Here is a 24,300-nt window from a genome sequence, read left to right as displayed (position 1 = left end):
GATTGATGGCAACCCCATGTGGCCTTGGGGTTTATGTTGCCGGCCACAGGGACTCTCAGCTCTCCATCTCTTCTTTGATGTGATTAGCATGACAGTACAATACATACAATGTCTTCTAGACTTACCGTATGAGAGAGCCCTCATACACAAAGAGAATTTATAAGTGAACATGCAAAGAAGATGAAAATTAGGGCTCCCTGCTTCCTCACAGATCACTATCATCATGCGGTATTCTCTCCTGTCTGACAGGGGCAAACACTTTATTGTTGAATCACACAATGAGAATGTTCCTAAATATCATTTAAATGCTCTCGTGATCTCAGAGATGGACCACTGGACCTCTCCAAACCCAACGTTGTCTTGTGAACCAATGGCTCTGTTCCATCGGGGGCTCGGTACCATTGAATTCTTAACAAAAAAGAAAAAGAAAGAAAAAAGGTCAAATGCTGAGCGGTGTGTGTGGATCTTATCGGACTGGGGGATTTTTTTTTAAAATTACTAAAGCTTCATTCAGGTTTCACATGGCTATAGTCAAGAATTACAGTACAAAACACACAAAAAACAAACAACTAAATTTTGTACTGAGAAACTAATTGACTGAACACAGAATTTGTTTTGGAGTAACTGAATTAAATGCCAATCAACTAAACAATTTTATCTTACATATAATCATATTGTAACCATTACTGCCCAAGTTGGCAATTATTTGTCAACTCTGAAAGCTATTGTGACGTTTCCTCCGGTGAGCTGACAATCACAGTCGCTCACAATTGTCTAGTAAAATGTACTCAACCCATTATTTGTGCTTTTTTCCCTCACGCCTTTGTCCATTTTGACTTTGACAAGGAGAGTAATGTGGAAATGTTATGTTAATGGTTGTTTTGTACATTTAATGACTCCACACACACACACACACACACACACACACACACACACACACACACACACACACACACACACACACAACACAAATAAAAGCACATGATTCAGTAGCTGCAGAAATGCCTTTTGAAACATGTTTGTATGACTAATAAAGTGAACATAAATAGGACACCACCATTTTGCAGGTTATGTTCCTAAGATTCTTTCCTGTGTTTATCTGGTTGATGTTTACTTCAAATCTCAGTTGATTTGTAAGTTTATATTTATATTAAATGCACATATACTACTCATTAGATGAAAGTTCGAGGAACTCAGACTGTAAAGGGCTTTATCAAATACTTTATCAAATAATAGTCAAAACATTAAGGTCTTTTATGTATCTAGTCAATAAAAAAACATCTTATTAGCCATTAAGGTGAGCCTCATGTCTTCTATCAAAGATTTGATGGCAGACAGCCTAATAGATGGCCTCTTTCAACCTTTCTTAAGAGAAATAAAGGAGAGAGCAGTTCATCCAATCACTGCACAGTATTAGATTGAACAAAGTATCATTGCCATGGGAGACCAATTTCAGCTCAATTATATCCACTCCCTGCTGCTTGTACCCTCTGTAGTGCTCAACCGAGCCCCTGTGAAAGTTCTTCTAAGGTTTGAAAGATGTTGAGATAATTATTTCCCCTTATTCGCAAAGTTGAGTTCTTGGTGCACTGCTAAATTTTAATGGGAACACTGACTGATCAGCTTGACTGGAATGGTTCCTGGACTGCCTGCTCTCCTCCCCAACATGTCCAACACATATCTGATCCACTGCTTGGAAGTGGAAATGACATTTGTATCGTCAGTTTGTCTGGAGTTTTGGGGGGATAACTCGGTACCAGTGTCAATTAAGTGTGCACGAAGAGATGTGAGACCTGGGGAGACAAAGATACACACACACACTAGCCTAAACTCATGTGATTTAGTTTACATGTAAGCAAGAACATAGTATAAAATTATACATATCGCTTGGAAATTCTGTCCATCATTTTGCACCTGCATTCCCATTTTCAAGACACAAACTCATTCTCCCTCAACATTTCAAGGGACTTCCAGGAACTCATTTACCTGGTACCCTAAAGACCCCTGATATTTATTCGATTGGGGCTGATGATGTATGAGGGAGTGGCAAAAGATCTTGCGAAGATCTTCTAATCTTACTTAACTGCCTTCAACATTTTACAAATGTGATCAGGTTTGTGCCCTACATTTCGCTCTGCCAGCTTGTTGGCAACGCTTTCCAATGCAAACAAGAGGCTCAAAACACCCTGGACCTCGTCATCCATCAATTTCTTGTAACTTCTCTTTTGCTCCATTTGTCAATTTTTATAAACACAAATAAAGTAAATAAGGATTGAAGCCAAAGTCGCAGTCACATGTTGACTAAGACATGCTGGGCTAACGTGAACTGCAGAATGCTACAAGCGAGTTCCCCAAATCAGCATTCTTCAGTCCACAGCACAACCAATCAAGAACCAATCTAGAGAAAAAAGTTCTTGTTGTGGGCCATGTGCTATGGAAGTTTTATGCTGTCGAGCAATGAGAACTCAAAGGATGTCGGATGTAAGAGGGAGTACCAAAGGTGACACATTGTTCAAGAAATGAAACAGTGTAGTGAAATCCCTGTATGTAATTTCAATTTGCTCCATCTAGTCGCAGGAAGTGGCCACCTAAGGAGCTCACCCGAGAATATACTTTGCTCTAGGATTACATCGCTGTTACATTTTCACCATCAGCAGGAGCTGTTAGGTGACGTCATCCAGGTCCAGCAATGACAAACCCTCAGAAATCCTTTCAGAGCACCAGTGTTTTATAGGAGATGTGTTCAACCAATCAGCTCGCTGACGTCACCGCCAGTCCTGCAAGTATCCTTCCACTTACAGGTTTGTGTGATGCGGACGCATAATGAAAGGTGCTACTTTGTGGAACAGGACATGGTCTATATTTATCCACCATATGTGTGATTAGTCTGTAGGTTAATCCATGTTCCACTATAGCTGCTCATGCTGCTTGTTACAAAGCCACGTGTCCCATTATGTCTGATACTGCAAAGCTGTGAATCACTTTTCTCCTCACACTTTGTAAATTAATTAAAGCAAACAATGATGGGTAAAACTGGCAGTACATACTGAGCAAGGAACTACTTCCTTGATACCGTAGAGAGCGAAAAATTCCATTTCAACATACATCCACATATATTTCACCTTTTATCAAAGGTATAGTTAATTGATTTTACTGTGTGCTATTCAAGGCCTTAATTCAGGTCAGTTTGGTGCTAGAGACAATCATTTCTAAATCAAACACATAAGAACACAACCTGAGGCTGGGAAAAGGGCTGTTTGTGGAGAAGCATGCATGCATGCCTGTATCACATGATTATTGCTGCAACATCTTCAGGACTTAGTTATGTTACAGGGTAATACATTTGTATTAACCTCTATCTTTTACTGCTTTCTCCTTGCAGGATCGTTGGGCTAGGAGGGAACCCCTCAGGTGGCTTCAGGCGAAAGGAGGGGTGCCTCTTGGACAAGTCACCAGAGGTAACATACAGAAACAGACCACCATTCACTCTCACATTCACACCCAACAACTCACCAATTCCTCAAATGCATGTCTTTGTTGTGTGGGAGGACACCAGAGTACCTAGAGAGAACCCACACAGGACAGAAAAGCAACAAGGCGCATATATAATGTTCTTGCAGTGAGGGAACAGTCCCAGCTACTGAACCAATGTGCCGCTCCATATACGCTTTCCACTCTTTCTAAAAGGATGGCACAGATCTCCAACAAATAACACCTGTGAACATGATGTCATTTATTTAGAGTGTGGACTGCTGTAAATGTACAAGGTCAACTGTAAAAGTGGCAATAATCTGTAATGGAACATATGATTACCTGTCATCATGGCTGAGCAATCAATATAGTTATCAATAACTAGATTCCCTTTTCATACATGTACACCAGGACAAGAACTGTAGCCTGACGAACTGGCCCAGTCAAACGACAAGGCTGACTAGCTTTACACGTGTAAACAAAGTTCTAATCTGACAGTACGTGCTCATGTTAACCTATTTCACTGTGGCCGTTAACGTTACAGACCCAGACTCCTACCCCAGCAGAGAGCTCCAGCTGCTACTATCTGCTGCCCAAATGCACTTTTCCAGTTTCAGTGAACTCCAAGTTGAAAGATTTTTACACAGCAGAAGGAAGACAATTGAACTAGTTCCCTAATGAGAAAATAAATGTAATCAGATTATTCTGCCACTCAGTCATTTCGCAGCTTCAGTGATTTTTGCATTCTCTCGCAGCCTTAATAAAATCCAAACTCGACCGGGTCGGCGAGTGTATTATTATTAACACTCTGACTGTCATGAAAAAAGCCCTTAAAGGAAGAGACGTTTGCACTTGTTGACAGACTGGCACACTGTTCTGCACCTAACTACTGCTGGATGGGATGGCTCACACGTACCTTTTTTTAGGTCAGCTGCCTAAACGGAGTAAATAGGGTTTTGCTAGAAACTGAGTTTCAAGAAGTGCAGAAAAGCTTTTCCAAGTGCAATTTTGATGTTTGTGAGCAGAGTAGGTGCTTTTTGTCCAGGTTTGCTGACGCATTTCTGCTGCACTGTGCAACATATAGGGCCCAGGAAATGACTCTTGAATGGCTGCGTCGGTAATTGAATCACAGCGCTTGTTCGCACCGCTACCGTTTGCCAATAATGACGAATAATTGTCAAAGAAACTATCTTCTTAACGAGTGGAGGAGACGAGAGATGCGGTAATGATAAAGCTGGATGTGAACCAGGGAACCATGAAGAAAAGATCTTCCCCTTGGAAACAGCGCCGGCGCTGAACTCTAATGACCTGTTTGCCTGTCAGTGGGGGAGAGAGAGGAAGTTGAATGAGTGGAATTAGATTGTATTTCCCATCCCCTTCATTGTTATTTCTTGTCAAATAATGCATTGCTCTTCCACTCACATGCAGCAGCAAAAAGCATCAGTGTGTAATCAATCCTTTTGGTATGGGAGTGAGGAGGCTGGGGGTGCTCGCTCTGCGCTTGCCTCTGTTCACAAAATGGAATAAATGTGACATTAGGGACACGGGTATCATTACCTTGATGAATTACGGAAGGTATAACGATTATGGAAATTGTCATCGACCCATCATTCGTCTCAATTTATTGCAACTCAGTGCCACTGTTGCCCTGCACACTAAAATGTTATAATGTCAATAGTGCTACGAGCTGTTATCAATGCTTTCTTTGCTCTCACAATGACAGAGCGCTGTAGGTCTTTGTACGCCTTCCGGACCTCGGCAGACATACCCCCTGATAGATGTGGGGGTTAAAGGGGACGCTAATTGAAAAAGAAATTGACCGTGCTTGGTTGTAGGACAGCTATCAATAATTAAATAAAACAGGAGCTGCTGTCTATCTTGGATTAAAATAGACACAAGCAAAGCAAATCACCAAAAAAGACCAGATTGTCTCATTTGAAATGTTCATTGTTAGTTTAGTGTTGTTTCACTATTGCAATGAAAGTGGACCGTTGAGGACAGCATCTTGATTAACCACAAGCCTTTTGTCTTTATTTAAAATACAAATGATAAACATATTTATCAAGATAAATACAAAATAAAAGCTGGTCAAATAGCACTTAATTTGCAAGAAACAATCTTTTATCCCTACCGTCAACAAGGGCTTCTGAAGCTTTTCAGACAAAAGACTCCCCTTTTTAGCCACAGATATAAATCGTACATCTCGCTGTGAAAAATCTCGATGTCAACACCAAACTACGTGGCATTCATTTATCAGGACCAATACTGGTATGAAAATTATGTCTTTGAACAGCAGTATTATACAGAAAGAGCATGTCTGGAACACTGAAGTGGGTCCCACAGAGAGCCCTGGAAATATATTGCTCTGTGCTCACCGTCAACAATATCAGACCACCTCAGGGAGCTTGTTAGCACTACATGTGTGTGGAAGCCTTATCATAACACCCCCAAAAATAAAAAAAAACACAGAGACATTTAGGACCTTTTACCCATGTGACACATCATATTCCCCTTGTTGAGCATATGCATGAATATGATTAAACCCTCGACATTCATAATTTGCAGAGCTGCAGAGAAATTCGTAACCCTACAGAGACAATAAATCACAGTTATGTCAACTGCGCTCATTAGACTTCAATTTATGAAAATTGTGCAGGATATGAAGATTTGCAAAGGTCCAGACTCAATGAAAGCCTGTGATAGAGCCTCTCAGGAGAGTTTTCTAATCGCTGCAGCAGGAATTTGGCCCCGTAATGGAGGACATATCTCTTCATTAGCCCTTTGTTGGAGTACAGTAGCATTCGTTCAGGCTTTGATAAACGCAATGCAATTTTCTTGGCCAGGCATTTTCGCACATAAAAGTTGGCTACATTTAACCAAGTCTTCTCGGAGTGGATGTTACTGCTTATTGCACTTAGTGCGTTAACCAGCAAGGGAGGACATAATGGTGTTTTTAGATAACATTGGATCCAAATCACTTTTTCTTTTACTACACAGCCTTTATTTCTCCTCTGTGATGCAAAGCATTCCAATGATTATGTGCTGATAGCGGGACAGGACAGAAGGGCCCAAAAATTGCTCGTATCGCAGGATGAATGTTTGGTATGTGGTGAGCATCTGTTTTCACCTAAAATCTCCTGCGAAATAACCTCCACAGCACCTTAAGGTCATAAGAAAGGATAACAAGAAGGAGGTCACCAAGTGGTACTGCTGAAGTTCCAGTTGCACAGAAAAACACACTTTTGTATGTGTATGGTTAATTATGCATGTACCTCTTCATTCTAATATCTTTAAAGCAGTGTAGGACAGTTGCCTTCTGGGAATAGGGTACAATAAAAGCGAAAGTTGAGAAACATGCCGGGTCCAACTATTTAATTACAGAGATAACACAGTATTTAATAGGAGCACGTGATATGAGCCTGTTGAAGAGCTTTCTTATAACTTCCAAGTTGTATATTTTAATTAGCCCAGTACAAGCTAATATTCTGTTGTTGATGTTTTGTTTTTTTTAGCTATTCTAATCTAATATATTGGGGAAATTACTCCAAGACACAGAGCCCTGAGTGACAATAAAGCACATTTATTGAGACGTCTTGCTCTCTGTCTCTACTGCAAATTATCAAATATAAATATGCAACAGCCTTCCTTTGTTTAGCTTTGCTACAGTTAAATAGAAAAGAGTACATAACTGAGACATTAAAACACACGGCCGTAAATAAATAAAACCATCTGACTCGGCAGTGGTCGCCGACAGCAATATAGAGGAACGACTGTTATTGTGCTCAGAAGAGCCGGGTGCTTCCACCAGTCTGAATCCAAGTCTTTAAGCTTCGCCCACCCTCAGACTGGTCTCGGTCTGACTAAATCAGGTCCATTTATCCTGTCCCTCTATAGCCAGTCCATTTAGGTTGTTTGTCTTGCTTTAGCCAGTCCATTTATCCATTTTGTCCCACTATAACTAGTCAATTTAGACCTTCTGTCAAAGTGCAACAGCTATGTTTGACCTGTGCGCTATTATAACCATACAATCCATTTACCTTCTCCCACTATAACCAGTCCATTTAACAGCTCGCTCCCACTCTAACCAGTCACTTTAGCCTCCCCCCACAGTCACACTCTCAAGTCTCTGCCTTTCCCTGAATCTGACAGAAATCTGACAAATTTAGAAATCAGGGCAGTCAGCCTATTTTTAAAGCCGTTACTAAACCGGGCTTCACCTGCTCATGTATGAAGCACTAAATCAGCGATTAATCACGGTATAGGAGGCCAATTACCTCTATTGTTACACCAGCTGTATGAAAACATGCCAATGGCAGCTTTGTCTGCTAATAAATTAATTTTTCTTAGTAGGATTGAAGTAATTAATAGTTCCACCACTTTTGTCATTGGGCACGACAGTAATGATAAAAATCAATGTGATATTACTTTAAGTTATTAATATGACCCCCTCCCAAATTATTTGCATGTTTAACTTAATTAATTCACAATGACCCTGACAAAGGCATGTTCTCAAACCTCCCATGAAACACAGATTTTTTTTCTGCAATAAACAGAAGACAGACGTGCATTTCTATTATTTTGAGAGAACCTGGCTTCCTTAATACAGGAAGAGCAAACAAACAAATAAAATGACTGGATTACAGTGACTGTCATTATTGCTTAGAGTGCAATATTGTGTCCATTTCATTTTTACTGACCAGATAATATCTGTGGTAATCACAGACAATTCCCGCCGCCGATTGAAACGGAATGTTGGTACGCTGGGAATGATGTCGCCGTGTGTCATAAATCAGTTTCTTATCAGTTGGAATGAGGTTATTTTGATGGAAAGAGAACAAAACCGATTTCCTGAAGTGTTTTGTGGTATTTTTCTAATATCACCGTGTTTACTTCGGGCTCTACTTAAATCGGAATGCCGACTAAATACATAAATGGCAGCAGTCTGAATATCAGCCTCCTAATCTGGGGCTGAAGACAGTAAAAACATAAAATAAAAACACAAACTGAATAAACAATCAAGATGTAACGATCACACAAACTACCTGAAGAATTAGGGAGAGTTAAGGGATGTGGAGGTTTACTGAATACTCTTAAAAAAAGGTTAATGTGTCCATGTAATTGAGTTATAATCCCATAAGGTTAACAAACCACCTCCTCTGTGATTTCAGGCATCCATTTGCACTTTTGAGCAGCTTTTACAAAATCAGGAGGCTTAATTCTCAACCAGATGCCTCCTCTCCTGATTTGTGAGTAAGAACCACACTGACATTTTTACTTCCGTAATTCCTCCAGCTCCACCTGTTGAGAACATCCAGCTGGATCTTAGTACTTTTATTTAGACTATTAAGAATTGTTCCCCAAACTGCAGCAACGTCCTCTGGAATTCTGTTAGATCATCAGGATGAAGGTGCCACAGTTGTTGTTGTGCTTCTTTGGTCGAGACACTGGTTAGAAGTTTCCTTCTCATCTGGAGTGCCTCAGGGTTCCATCCTTGCCACCCATTTCTTGGCTACAGTGCAGAAACGCGCCCTGGGTGAGATCATATATGTAGAGCTTATTTGTTCTGCATCTGTTATGAAAGGCTCTAAAAAGCTAACTTCTCAAAGAGCTGTGTGTTACATCAGATGCATGTTTAATATTCAATTCAGGTCTGTGCTGTAAGGCAAAGTTCAGCATGTTTCTTTAGACATTTTCTATAACCTGCAGACAACGTAAAGGTCACCCATTCCTTTAGATTTTAATGGCTTGACTCAGGCACAAGGCAGTTCATTGTCTCCAGCTCATTCATAGAAAAGGCTTTACCTTCCTGTAATTTACATAAATTGATTAAATTCTGTGTTTCTATCTTTTAATTGTTCATATTTTAGCTTTAAGCATTTTCTCCATCTTTAATTTAAATTTTTTGTAATTGTGTTATGGCTCTTACTTCTTTTTAACCATGTGTTTAACCATAAAAACTTTTTAAAAAGATTTTTAGTAGAAGTACTAGACTAGTAGGACTAGTACTACTAGTATTTTTATTCATCTGATCTGATGTTAAGCCCAGGTAGGAGGGACACATTACAACCATTTTGGTGCTGAAAGTTTGGCAGTGGTTTGGGTTTCTATTGCACAGAACCTGTGGGTCAGACGGTGCTGCGGCTGGACAGACTCACGCAGGACAACGACTGTGCCGTTCTGAAAATGTTGTCAGCCAAAAGGGTTCGTTCCCCATCAACAGCATCCAACAGTTTCTGAGCAGCTAAAAATAAGCAACTAAAAGCAGTGAAACCATGGTGATGAAATAAAAGCTCCGATGGATCTTATCTAATTCTCTTCTCATCATCTATTACAAGGGCAAAGGGCTTATCTATCCTATATTCTCTTCACCTCCCGTATTGTTGTTTCATCTGTGCCTCCTGCTCCTAATGCTGTCTGCCTCCCCCTTTATCTCTTCCTTTCTCCTCTCTTTTGTCCTGTCCATCACATCGACCAGTCGAAAAATATGCAAGGCAAAATCTGCAAATCTTTCATTTCTTGACTTATATTTTAGTCTCGGGTGTGTGTACAGCCACGTTTTAGCTCACATCAACCCTTGTGATGAACGTTAGATAAGTTTCTGACTTTAACTGCTCCCTGCAGGTCGCCCAACAGGTGACATCATCGTGCTCTCCTATGTTTTAACCTTGCAATAACGGCATGTAAACACTTCACTCCTGCAAGCTCTCTGCAGCTTTCAATACCCACGGCTGATCTTATGACTTTTACCTCAGGCTTGTTTTCGTTGTCAAATGTATGCTTTCACGGCTTTGCGATGGAAGGCTATGCGGGCCCAGGTGCACATTAATGGAATAAGCTGACTCCTGCTGAACAAAACTCATGCTTGATCCTTTTCTTTCAGCAGCATCCAAATATCCTTTTTCAGATGTGAAATTGACTTGATTTCTTTAAAACGCACTGCTGATATCATTTTTTTCCTAGCATCTAGTTAGCGTCCATCCATCTTTGTGTAGGGAAAATGCATTCTTGGCTCCCTGGTCTATCTTTTCAGACGAGTCCCATGTAGCTGGTGAGGTATCCCACCATGAGCTTTGATTCACCACATGTCTTTTTCCTTTGAAGACCATCAGTCCGTCTAAAAAATTAACATGGCAGCAAGGTGATCTGATACATCAAAGGGTTTTCTTTAATAAGCACAGTCTTTACTGTCAGTAAATATTTTGGACTGTGGATTCTTTAAAAAGAGGTAGAAAATCAAGTGTATTATTTAACATCAAATGGTTAAAATATTTTTTTTCCCTGTTCGTCTGAAAGGGTGACACTACAGTGACCCTCCAAAAATCATGGTTCAAGCAAGGCCTTTAGATTCAAAGCCTCAAAGATTTGAAAACTTGGCAGACGCCTCCTTTAATGAAGGTGAGAACAAAGGGCCTCAATATAAAGTCATTGATTTTCTCTTCAAATAAACTTTCTTATGGGACAGATTCCCTTCTGGGTGCATTTGAGGGAAAAAGCTGCTTCCCAAAAATCCTCACAATGTAACCAGGGGTGAAAGTGGTTTTGTCCCTTTTGGAAGGGATTCATTTCCACATGAAAAGGGAAGTACTGTCCAATCCCTTTATACATGTCTGTTTAGTTTGCTGCACACAATACCAGAGCAGCCAAAGGCAACAGCCTTTGCGGGGCGGTTATAATGTGCCGCACATACGCTGGTCCACATCCATTGTTACTTTTGCTTTCTAACATACATCAAACCCGACAAGACACAGCTTTCAACATATCAGGCTCCCCGTCTGAACCCGTGGGGACAAATTCCAGCACACACTGGTGCAGTATGACCATATATGTATAATTTGTCAATGTTGCTTTTTAATAACGTCCGCAGGCCTCCGCGTCCCCGCGGCGTGGCCCATCCGTTCTCTCCGTTGATTCCAAACATGTGTGAAAACACACGTGTTCTGGCCACAGATCCAGGCTTTTTATTCTTTAATGTAGGCCTACGCTCTTGGGCTTTAATGGGGAAGTTTCTGGTTCAGGTTTTGTGCGTTAGGCACACTGTGCGCTGCAGGTAGCATGAATCAACCACGGCAAACATGTTCCTGTATTTAATTTTAGTCACCAGTCTTTAATCGCTGCGTCTAAAAAAAGGAGCGGGACAACTGGATGAATGAGTCGAGCTCTGCACGCTTGACATGATAAAGCTGCATTTTGTTAAACAACCTGTATTATCAATCAGTACCATGTCTGCCTGGTTTCCATTAAAAAAAGAGATTAATTTATGTGGTTTCTGTGCTTATTTCCCCCATCATGCTCCCATATTTCACTGCGGTTCTGCCTTTGAATCTGGATGTTGGAAGTAGCTGGTGTCCAATAGAGGGCACAGTTGGCTGCATGGACATGCACATGCACAGTGTGTGGTGGAAATGAAAGCCACGTCAAAAAAAACAAAAAAAGAAATCTCACAAGGCAAAAATAAGTTTTTAAGGAGGAAACCAAAGCATCATTGAAAGGAGCATCGGTGTGGAGAGTGAAGGATGGTTAATCTATCTGTCATTAACCCTCTGGTCTGCCAAACTCACAGAGAAACTCCTTGTGGAGAAAATGTGTGAATATGTTGCTTAGTAACTAACTTCCTCATACTGTTTCTGCATCCCCTGAGAACATTACAGCGAAGGGGGTAAAAAGTGGCTTGACTTTAAAGAGTGTGTGTGTGTGGGGGGGAATGGAGGCACTTGAAGAAATGTCTCTTTTTTCTCCTTCCATGTCCTTTTTTTCTCCCCCTCCTTTTTTTGCATGCCCTTGACTGAAGATTGAATGGCGGAATTGGAGATAGCTTGTTGGGCAGTTGCCTTTCATGCAGATAATGCCATTTGATGGAGGCGAGGTTTTGATGTGCTGCGGCTATAATAGAAGAATCAAGCGTTGAAGGCCAGGGCTGATTTTGCTGCGAGAAAAGCTGTCCTCAGTGATAACTTCATCACGGCATGTGGTCGGATGTGGGGTAAATTCAGGAAGGGGATCTATTTTTTTTAAACTGCCCAGTCAGAGCTCAGTAGTTGGCCCCCTATTGAGCTACGGGCCCTGCAGACCAAGCTTGAAGGTCTGTGATCTACCACTGGTATTGTTAGTCTCTCTCTCTTCTCTGTGCCCTTAAATCAAAATGACTTTGCCACAAAATGTCTTTCTAGCGGGATTAATGTGCTAGCTCTTTTGTAATTAATAAAACTTTGCTTTCTGTGGATCTTTTTCTGTGAATGCTGTCGTTTGTCGTCAAAGAGATGGGGCCTCAGATGGTTTCTTCAATCACAAAACAAATTAATTGGGTAAATTTGGTTTTGGTCATGCGACGTTAAGTCATGCAGTGCAAAAGTAAATTTCTTAAAAAGTTCAGTTTTGTCTCTGAAATCAGCCAATTAAACATTTTTAACGAGCATTCTATTGTTTTTTAGTGTGAAAGGTGAGTGCAGGAAATCTGAAATGGTTTAAAATAATGTTTTTACCTTATTAAAGTGGAATTGGTGTTTTTTAAAGGCATTTTGAAACACTGTGATTAAAATAAGGGTTCACTCTTATGTTCGAGGTCATTTCTGTAACCAATTCCAACAGTTCAAGAGAATTAGCTGCAGAAGAATAAGCTTTAAGCTAATTTAGTCAATTAGTGCTTTTCCACTTGTTCTAATGTTTAAATAAAACAAATCAAATTTCTGCTCAAACTAAGTTTTAATTGGGTCCTTGTAAAAATTTCTACTTAATGCCCAAAACTGTAGGGATAGACTCAAGAGCTTTAAATTACAGCTCAAGTTGTGGTTGGGTCTCTTCTTCTTGCAGAGTACAGCTCCATGCAAACGTCTGACAGCATCAAATAATGTGAACTACTTCGTTCTGGCCGTCTTGATTGTCTAACACTTTCATCAGCAGCTTGACCCCCCTTCTCCTCCTCCTCAAGCTGTTGGCCTTCAGCAAAAAAGAACGCGTTTATTGACATCAGTCCGCTTTATCCTTCTTTTGTCGCACGGATGTTGAGAGATTGGAGAGCCAATTAAATGGCGACAGGCGGAGTGAAGCAGACAGGCAGCGCGCACACCCATTTCTGCTCTTTCATATTTTATTCAAGGAGAGCTTTCTCCCCTTCCATCGCAAAGTTAGGAGCCATCTCGTTGCAGTGCGTCGTACATTCATGTTGTTTTGCGCTCTGTGATAAGCGCGTCTAATGAGCACGTTTTCCGGTAACGCGTGAAGAGCTCATGTTGCTCATCGGCTGGAGGTCATAGTTGACCCTCCTTTTTTCTTTTTTTTTTTGTTAAATTTACAACCTATACAGCAGCAGCCGTGCGCTGATAGGGCAGAGCAGCTGCGGCGCCGCGCACAGACGGGATGCGCAGTTAATCAGCTGACAAGTGCGCGTCGGAACAAAAGAGCAGCTGAGCGGCTGCTGAGCCTCCGCATCATCTCCCAGTGACTTTTCCTGTAAAACAAAAGGAGGAGAAAGCAGATACCGGGAGGAGCGTCGCGGAGAAGGCACAAGTGTGTTGTTGGAAGTGTTGCTGAGCCGCCGCGGGGAGGACCGTCAAGCTCTCTGCGCACGTCTCACACGGAGCTGCGCAGCCGAAGCTCTCCGCTCCGGACACGGCGTCCACAGCTCAGCACTCTCCCGTAGGTCCTGACCGACCGGCGACATTTTTTTTTTTTTGTATTATTCATAATTTTGCGGAGATTTGAAAGACGTGCCTGTGCAGACGCGGCGCACTCCGCTCACATGCCGCCTTCAAGTTTGGTCTGAAAGACGCACCGCTGGAAGTTTACGTGCCTCGGGCTCGTTAAAGGTCGGTACCATGTCCATATTTTATCTGCTTCATTGACACCAAAATGTCGAGTCGCTGGTCCGACGCAGTTGTGGCTGCACCGGTTTGTTCCGCATGTTCGCTGTGCCGACACCGACTGACCAGACGTGGAGTCGAACCTGCCGGAGCTGCAACCCCGCTTTCACGGTCCGGTCCCGATTTACTGACGCGTCCCGCCGCGTAACAGTCGTAGCTTGTGGGTTTCGTGTCAGGAACGCGCACTCTTAATTTCCCATCCCGTAACCTGAAGTTGAACTTTCAGGAACATGCATCCTGCAGAAAGTCACCCATTTGCGTGATTTTTGAGACTCGGTAGTCGAAGCAAAGAAGAAAAAATGCTGCTTCTTGCTGGAAGTTTTAATATTTTTTTGACACACAATCCTACTTTCACACCAGTGTCCTCAAGGCTGGCTGACCAACAGATGACGTGGTTTTGTGGCTTTGCTCCAATCCGTAATTTATCTGCACATGAAATGCTTTTTAAAAGCCTGAAAGCCTCGCTGGGACTGTAAATAAATCACCTGCAGTGATGACCCTCTCCATTCACCAATAACTCAGTGCTTGATGAGCGCCCTCATGCTGTTGCAAAACAGCACCAAATCATTTCCAGCTTTTGGGGGAAGGAGGTGGGAAAATGCAATCTTTCTGTCTTCTGGATGAATTTAATCGAGGCCGGGTGAGCTCGTCTTTGGCCGAGGGATTCACAGCTTCCCACGGGGTGCAACTTTAGAGTCTCCTGCAGGTGGAGAGCGAAACATTGGATGACTATAGGATGTTTAACTTGTGATTAGAGTTTGTGTTCAGGGGAATTTGATGAGCTTTGAAAAGTGCTGTTAATTAAACAGAGGGTTTAGGCTTCAGCCGGGTTAATTTCACCTCCCGTACCTCTCGGCAATATCACAAGGTGAACTGTCTGCGGTGTTTGGAAGGAGCAGGAGAAACGTCCATGGGAGTTCACCATGACACAGATCGGGCTGTGCACGTGCTTCTGAGACCACAAGACCAGAAGGACAAGCATATCTGTCTGGCTAAATTGATTTATGGCAATTGGCTTGTGCGCCATTGAGGAACTGCAGCAGTTGGGGCCATTTTGTGTTTCTTATTCCTCCTCTGATGTTGTCTAGAGTAGCAAGATGAAACAAACGTTCAGCGCTCGAGGCCTGACTTGCATTAGATGGCCACTCTGACGCAGAAAACAGCTCTAATCTGCAAAGTATCCTCCTTTTACTGACCTGTAAGATCGTTAAACTGGCACTTATTAGGTAGTGATGGACATGTGAACTTCATAATAGAGCTGCAGAACACGGTTCCAGCTTGTATTCTGAATCTGAAAGGTACCGATGGGAGTTTAAATGGATTTTCTTTAATCGCATCATGATTAGCGCGACAGAGGCATATGTACCAATTTGAAAAAGAAAAGTCTTTTGTGTTTGACCTTTTACAGGAGCAGACCTGGAGATGCAACTCCTCTCTTGCTCGTCCTGCCTTTATCTGTTACGCAATGCGCTGCATAATGTGGTTGATAATCACACATCAAACCCTGATATGTTTGGCACTCTGTCGTCTATTGCCTTTACACGATGTTCCTCAAGCCTGACCGGCCTTTTAATCCCAATAATCAAATCAGATGACTGCCATTTCAGACTCAGCTATACTCAGGGTGGTTTCCACCGAGTCGAGCACACATCCCTACCACTCCACGCTTATGTCCTTAAGTAATTTCCCCTTTCATTACTCCTGTGGAGAATTTAATATTCCATGTGATGAGAGCAGCCTCCTTTAGGGATAATACCAGCTTGAATGCTGGCCCTAAATAATTTTATAGATTATTATGGAGCAATCAAGATTATTTCACTGCCAGTGTAAAAATGACTCCGGCAAGATCCATCTGTTAGATATGAAAAGGGAGTTGATGCTCCAGCCTGTACCAATAATAATAACGCTTATTACCTGTTGATGCCAAAAATGGCACCGCGGATGACCCTGAAGGAATTATGATGCCTGATATGGCAAACAGCATGGCTGAGTTGCCAGTTTCTACACAACGTGAAGGTTAATGCACCCTGACAAACAACCCACAGTTCCCTGGGCTTGACAGATTGGTTCCCTGTCATATTTACTTTACATAATAGCTGCCCCTTAATCTGTTACTTTTAACACGCTGTCTTTCAGGCCGTAGCGTTTGCCGCACTCCACGTTTTTTTCCCTCTACAGTTTCCCGGTACGGTTTCCCCCATCTTCCCATGAGAGCAGACAGACGTGATGATGAATTGTTGGTGCGGAAAGTACAGCATGTATGAAGGAATACTGAAGTACTTATTTAAAGGGGGAAAAAAGCCCCTGGGATGGCCCCCCCCCCCCCCCCCATCAACAGGCAGACACATTTCCCTTTAACCACCTTAAATGCGAGGGATTATTTAAGTTTGAAAACACGAGGCGAAGTTAACTATGGCGAAAGTGTTATTCCTGCACGACACCAAATTATTGTTGAAAGTCACCCTCAGATTTGGGGGGAGGGGATTACATGCTCTTGAAATGTGCTTAGTGCAGGGATATTTAATGACAGCACTTGATGCATTACCACTGGGGTTGTTACGAAGTAAAAAAAGAGCTTTACCTTCTCGCAGAAATCATAGCAGATGGTATTGAAACTGGGAATTGAAATTAATGCGTATATCCTCCATTTTCCTACATATTTTAGTAATGTACCCTACATAATCAATTCAACAAGTTGCAGTAAATAAGTCAATTTTTATGCTCATCTGGATCGATTTACACATATTTTCCAGTTGGAGATTCTATGTATTTTGATTGCACAGATTATTCTCCAGGGGGCCTCGTGCTACAAGGCTCCATATGACCTTATATATCAGGTCCATATATCATGAATTGCATCTCATGTCAGTGCATTGTTGGCGAAGGCCTGTGCTGCCTTTATGGAGGGAGGCGATGTTTCGAGTCTTGGTTTGGTTCTGAACATTGTTGCTCCTCTTTGGCCAAAGCTGGCGAAGATGAAGGTTCCCTTCTCTTCCCCCCCATGATTGGCCAACGGATATTGTCTGGTAACAGCACTGCTTCGCACTTCTGTAACCTACAGATTAACATTTATGGCTCAGCATGCTCTACTGGACTTTCTGGGTCAAGACCAAGTGGCAAGATTGAGGAGCGGGCCTTTGGAGGACTACAACTCTCCCTGTGTGTGGAGCTGAGCCTGGCGGGGAGAACAACACAAATGTGCTTTGTTCTGTCATAGGGTGAACAAAATAGAACTGAATTGTGCTCTCTGCTTCTGAAAATTGCCCCGGGTGAATACCTGCGCTGCTCCTATAGTTCAGCGCTGCGAAATGCCCACATTGCATTCAGAGCCTCAAAATAATTTAGAGGACATCGCTAAGCAAAAGAGCTGCTGCTAACTACTGCGCACTTTTGCTTCATTATTCATGAGTGTGTATTGTTTTGCTCGCAATGAAATATTAATGACAAGTTATTTCACAACTTTAAAACGTTATTCTGACCCCTCGTGGCATCATCTCCGCCGTTATTTGTGATTTTCAAATATTTTCCTTTGCTCGAAATCAAAAATAGAACCAAACAGAAGGGTAGTCATTTTTATTAAAGCAATTTTTTTTCCCAAGAATTTAAAAGGTTTGTCAAGTGAAGTACCGTTCAGCAATGAGGAAGGATTTGGAAAATATGCAGTGGGAGGCTTCTGAATATAGAATTCATAAATCAATCTGGGTAATTATCAATTAATGAGGGTTGCTGGGTCAACCATCACGTTTTATTTTATTTAGTGTGGATTCCCAAGTCTAATTCCCTTAAAAGTACCTCCGGCTCTGCAGTCTGCACTGTGCACTTAAGACATAGTTTGATACGTGCGCACAGATTGTGTTGCGTCAAAGTTGGGGACCCCGCACAAAGAGTTTTCATTTTATTCCAGCCAGTTACATTCATCATTTTAAAAATACCTAAACTGTTAAGCTATGCGTAATATTGGGATGTTTCAAGAATAAAGCCCAAAATACTTCATCTTTTAAATTGTTGGATGTGGCTCCTAAAACTGAAACAAACCTCGGTCCTTTGCTCAAATTCCTCTGGTTTTAGCTCTTGTCCTGGGTAAATTCATGATCGGTTCTAATGCGGGTTTCTCAGAATAGCTTCAGCTGCCAGGGGGCTGGGAGCTGGTCTTTTGTGGTTCCTGGACAGCTCAGCTGGACGTCCGTCGATTGTTGTCCATGTAGCTGCATGACGGCCTCGATAATTCCAAGCCGACCGCTGCAAAGCTGAAAACTGTGGGAGACGAAGAGCTGACAGACGGGGAAAAAAGGTGGAGACATTTGATCATACAGGGAGCCAGTCAGCAATACGTCCCCCATCATTTTTGTTTGTCAGCGGGTGAAGAAGAAGGAGAAAATAGTGAATATCAGATCAGTGAAGGGTGTAAATCCAGTGCCTCTGAGACAGTGTAGTGGTGCACAGGTCAGTAATCTTTCATGTTCGGGGGGGTACAAGAGAGCAGAGTATCCATTGGCTGCGGGGCGGACAGGTTTCACCCCTGGAAGTATGGAAAACCACTGCAATGGTGGTGGATTTTTAGGCTGATATTTCTTTAATAAGTCTCTCAGTATTCTGATGGTGTGCCTTCATGACCTACATACTCTTTTAAAACGCTGACGAGAGAATAAAATCGCGCACTTTCTGGATGTGTTTCTCCTCTGTAGGAGGAAGGCAGTCAATATATTATTCCGTATATAGTGCAAAATCTGGAGTCGTTTGGTGCGTGCAGTTGGACTTCTAATTTCACATGATTGCTTTTGGTATTGTTAGAGCCCCATTGTTGTGCTTCCTTGCTGGTTCAAACTGCTCTGAGGTCAGGTTTGATACGTTCCAGCAATCACAGCAGGACCGTGATGGCGAAGAATGTTGCGTTGCAATTGCAGTGCTGAAGCTTTGCCTCAGACTCTTTAGCTGTTTCCAACTATTACGTGATTGCTGTGTGTATCCTGTCTGACCGTGCTTGTACACATTTAAAACGGTGTGTGTGTGTGTGTGTGTGTGTGTGTGTGTGTGTGTGTGGGGGGGGGGGCTGCTGTACAATCGTCCCAAATGCATTTGAATGACACCCAATGTCGGCCCTTTGGAACACCTCGGTGTATTTGAATTTTTATCTGGAAGGTGGGTTTGCACGCTTCCCAGCATTTCGGATAGTTTGTCTGGAAAATCAGCGACATCTTCTTTAATCTCTTTCATGATCTTTCCTTTTTTATACCTATATATCGTCCAGTGTGGTTTGGACAGATACGGTGTGACGCTCATTCTTCCAGCCACCCACCTTTGACTGATTGTTGCGTAGCAGCTGCAGCGATGCCAGGATTATGATCGCGGGTTGATCGCGGATTGGTCTGTGAATCACAGCGGGTAGAGGTGATTTTATTTTAGCACACCATGGTGGCGGTTTATTATGTGCATTAGCTGAAGCGTTGACAGCCCCTTACGAGAGTTTCAATTAAGTCAATGTACATGAACATCCTTTCTTCCTCAGATCCCTCGTGTGAAATAACGCTGTTGTGATACCAATTCGAGAAAATGGCATACTGTGGCCCATTGAATTAAGGCTGTCTGGTGTAATTGGGTGTGTGATATGAAAGGGAGTGTTTTTCTTTTTAATACAGCTAGTTTTGTAGCCTTGGGTATGGGTAAATGCTGTCAGCCTGCATGTATTGTGTGAACGCACTGAATGCCCTGCTGTTGTTATTTGTGATAGTGAAAGATACTACTGAAGAAACATGATAAAGCCATGTTTTTTTATATCCCAGTTGTCCACACCTTGCAATTATATTAAAAAATGATTTTGCCTGTGGTTGCAGTTTTCCCACTCAAGATTCAATGAATACATAACTCATACTGTCACTGGTGAAAGGGTTATTTGGGGGATTTGTAAACATCCCTGCTCGGCTTATTATGTTGCATCCAGGCACTGGCAGATGTCGATTTTTATTATTTATTTCACGCAGACAAAGAGGCAAATAATAAAATGGTCAGGATTGGATGCTGGCTCTAGCCAGTGACGATAATCATGATAATATAAATTAGGGATGTTCTTCTATTCAATTTTTTTTTTTGTCAGTCATTTTGATTTTGAGGATCTGCCGATACCTGGCATCTTCCGACATCTGATAATTTGTCAATGCAGTCAAAAAAAAAGAAAGAATGAACATAGCCAATTTTCTCCCTTTAAGAATTAAAAAAAAAAGAGATCATTATTGAAACTCTGAACAGATTTATGCATCCCTTTCCGAGGCCTACCAGTGACCAGCTCACGGCTCCGCTCACTTCCACTTGCGTTGCCTGAACAGTACGCCCACACACTGAAATGTACATTACTAGATGCCTACTTGTTGACATTGAATATGCAGCATAAAGCCTTAATGACACCACTAGCACTGGTCCACTGTATATTTCTCTGCGCCCACGCTCCACCTTCTGCAAATATTTCGTGTATACAGCCTGGATGTATGGACAACATAATGTCTTTCCCACCCGATCCTTTGAGAATTACGTGGCCGTCCTTGATTTCCGCTCAACTGTTCAAATCCATGACTTCTTTTCAAGGTTTTACTTTGTAATTATTTGCATTTTACTGCTGTTTCTGGACTAACGTTCTTCTCAAGATTTACTGAAACTGAAAGATGTGACGCTAAATGCACGTGGAGTAATCTGATGTGTCTGCACCAGACATTTGCATCACTTTACTCCACTGCATCATTCGCTTAGACAAGGGAGTGGGGATGGAGCAGGATTTCATCATCTTTGCTGAGAGCCTCGCTGAGTGTGGTAAGCTCATCCGTCACCAAGTATGCTAAGCATGTAGCCGCCGCTGAAATTTAATTGCCTTTGTTTGCTCAAATTTTCAGTCCCATTATCACTTTCTTTACACTCGTCTCTGGTTAGTGGCTGCACATATGAGGACGTGAGATACCCTGAAAATGTCTTTTCTTTTTTCCCTTCAAATTTTAGTCCAAATGACTTTATTGTATGTCATAAGTCTCCACGGCGTCTTGTTGAAGATTCTATTGTTGCTTCTCTACATTAATGTTGGTATTTTGTTTTTGGATTGCTGCTTGTACTTTGTTAAAAGATTCATGATTTAATAACTGAAGTGACTGAAGGCGCAGCCTTAGACACAATTTAGGAAAATTGTTTTACTTTAATCATATTTAAATGACTCTTGGAAATGTTGCAGTTCAGATCTCTAAAGAACACAAATAGAAAGCTAATCAAAAATTGATTGTGCTATCAGGAGGGCCATGATTGTTGTGTATTTTCGAGTAATGACGCCGCACTTCATGTTGCAGCGAGGGATTTGGGTATCGAGCCCCAATAAGGAAATCAACCCAATCCTGTTCAGATGGCATGCAGAACTCCCAGGGCCTGGCAACATGGCACAGACAAACACTCATGTGTCTCCAGAATCACTGGTGTCATGGGGGAAACAGGCAGCATCTGATGGAACACTGCCCTGCTTCTCCCTCTTGCCTTCACCAACTGCCACGAGGCACGGGGGAGAGGCGGAAAAAAGGAGGGAAAAAAAAGCTGAAGAGAGCCTGAAAGAGGAGAGCGAGCGAGAGGAGCATCAAGGAGGGAAGGAGAGAGGGACTCGACAAGATGAATTATGCAAAGCTGTCAGAGACGGCTATTGTTGGAGGTGCTGGCTGCGTTAGAGGGATCCAGCGCTGATCTTCAGCGGCTCCCCTCTCACTGCTCCCCACGGCTGCGAGCAGCCTGATCCGTGCTCCGGCAAATGGTCAATAAAATGAGGTGGAGGGCGGCGGCGGCGGCGTGAGGGGGTGTTGCGGTGACAGGTGAATTGTCTTAGAGGGACATACCGGTGACGACAACGACGCTCTTTATTACAGTTATTTACAGAGGTCACCGACAGGGAGATCTGAGCTGACTTGCACAGGAACCCCAGAGGAAATATAATTACCAAACAAAGGAATAGTGAAGAGTTGCCATTTCAGCATTCTACTCCATGGTGGCTACTCCACCTTCGTAAAATGCTTCGTATGCTGAAGTCAGGAGTGTGTATGCCAGCTCATTTATAAGCAAGCGTGTTTATATTATGTTAGTCATGCAAAGAAGTCTTTCAGCCCCGGCTAAAAACTAAGTCTTCAATGACTCATTATTTCCACTGCGCTTATGTTGTCAACCTTAAATAACCGCTCGCACATGTATTTGTTTAAAAATCTGTGTTTGGGGTTCTATCTGTCCAGATGGAAACTTTGACTCTCTGACCTGATGTCACTTTTCTACTGGTTGGACATTGACCTTTTATCAATATTTTTTTTTAATATTTTATCCAGAGTTGGTGGCAGACCCACTTCCAAGATTGCTTGACTCGTTCAATAGAAGCGAGTGGGAGAAGCATGTTAATATGATCTAAACTACATAATAAATACAAGCTGCACTGACTGAATTAAAACCACTGATCGGGTGCTGAATCATTTCAATTATTAACGAAGTGACTAATTGATCCCGCACTACCTAGAAAGCGGCTTCTCCTCATATCTATCCATGCACATCCGATTCATGTGCTCTTCTTGGCACTTTGATAAAATCGTTTTCTTAATCAACTCAGTCGGCATAAAACAACTTATTGGTTTAAAGGCGCGCTCGTCTTTCGTCATCTTCTCCAACTCCCTGGTTGCGCGCGGCCTGCTCGCAGCCGTTAATGAACAAGTCTGTATCGAATATGAAAGAAGGAAATCTCACTTCAGTCCTTGAAACCTCTCCAATGGCCCAGTAGAGCCAATTGGCTTGGACACATTTCTTGCGGCATATTATACAGATGGTTTATGGTTTCTGCTTCATAGCAGTGCAGAGGTGTAGGACAGTACCAGGCGTCGTGGGGACTGTACTCAACTGGCAGGGGACTCATTGGGATGTGTGCAGAGCTGCACTACGTAGATCATGAAGTGTCCTTTTCTGTGCCTTGCTGGCTCACCAGAGGATCTCTGTGTGACACTAATTTTGCACTGTCGACTGCTCCATTGAGCGGTCACGGGTGACTGACTGGCCCTATTCTCCTTCCCGATCAAAGGTAAGAATAGAAGTCAATGGTTTGAAAATGGAACACGGATCTATTCACAAACACGGATCTAGTAAAGAATGTTTTTCTTTTTTTTTTCTTTTTCTTTTTTGCTTTCCTCTCGTTCTGACTGTTACTAAAGCTCGGTGTACATCAGTGTACCGGGAATGGAGCAGAGCTGGCAGATCTTGCATAATCAAGGCAAGACAGACCTGCTTTCATTCGCCCGTGCTTTAAGTAGTCTAGTCCTTATTCCAGTTAAAACCTGCAAAACTCAAAGCGGGCTTTGAGCTCTCCCAGGAGCTTCGCTGACCTTTGTAAGCAGTTTCAAATACCGTGTATGTCCGTCTTGTGTGCTGATATTTTACCCACGTGCAGCGTGGGGGTGCAGGCAGGGCACGCCGATGAGAAAAGGATGGCCTCTTTTAAGTCCTCTGTTGTGAAACAGCGATGTTTAGACGCGGATGCGTCTGGCCACTCGAGGGCTTAGAGCTGATTAGGACACAAATCTTACTCCTCCTTTAGAGACGGCGATGGGGGACATGCTGCCCTGTTGCAAAGATGGTTTCTCAGACAGTGAATCTCTTTACAAGTCGATAAAGAAAGAGGGGTTATCGTAATCAGGGAGGCCTCTGGGCGTGTCCGTTTGCACTCATCCCGGACATCAATCTGCCAATCTGGACGTGTGCGCGCACAATTTCCTGAAAGTGATTAGGTGTGAGTGAGGCGTCCTGTGGCACCGTAAAGCACGTGTGTGTTGGAACGTTAAGTGTCGGGGTCGCAGGAGTGTGTCAGTGATTGCATCTGAACCCGTTGGGGGTATAGAATGATTTTCAGAGAGAAGTATAGGGAAAAAAGCTCATATTTTCCATCACCGCTTAATCCTGCACACCAACCAAACGCAGACTTTATTTTTGGGTG

The 24,300-nt window shown here is 42.6% G+C and overlaps 1 protein-coding gene and 1 long non-coding RNA gene across 9 annotated transcripts in view; both read left to right on the top strand.

Annotated features, from left to right (window-relative positions):
• The first annotated feature begins 8,637 nt into the window (after window positions 1-8,637).
• Window positions 8,638-12,691, top strand: LOC130531272 (uncharacterized). The gene is made up of 2 exons (XR_008952061.1): window positions 8,638-8,717; window positions 8,864-12,691. It is a non-coding gene; the product is annotated as an uncharacterized LOC130531272 (long non-coding RNA).
• Window positions 12,692-13,605: 914 nt separating this feature from the next.
• si:dkey-237h12.3 (teneurin-3) overlaps window positions 13,606-24,300 on the top strand; it is a 121,311-nt gene continuing 110,616 nt past the window's right edge. For 7 of the 8 annotated variants that reach the window (XM_057042813.1, XM_057042812.1, XM_057042811.1 and 4 more), the window contains exon 1: window positions 13,606-14,273. The gene's annotated coding sequence lies outside the window, so the exon portion shown is untranslated. The remainder of the gene's footprint in view (window positions 14,274-24,300) is intronic. The other variant, XM_057042807.1, reaches the window with a different exon arrangement.

The sequence above is a fragment of the Takifugu flavidus genome, chromosome 9, assembly GCF_003711565.1.
Source record: "Takifugu flavidus isolate HTHZ2018 chromosome 9, ASM371156v2, whole genome shotgun sequence".
In the NCBI taxonomy this organism is placed as follows: Eukaryota; Metazoa; Chordata; class Actinopteri; order Tetraodontiformes; family Tetraodontidae; genus Takifugu; species Takifugu flavidus.
The sequence above is the reverse complement of the archived record's forward strand: the minus strand, read 5'-3'. Positions and strand labels throughout refer to the sequence as shown.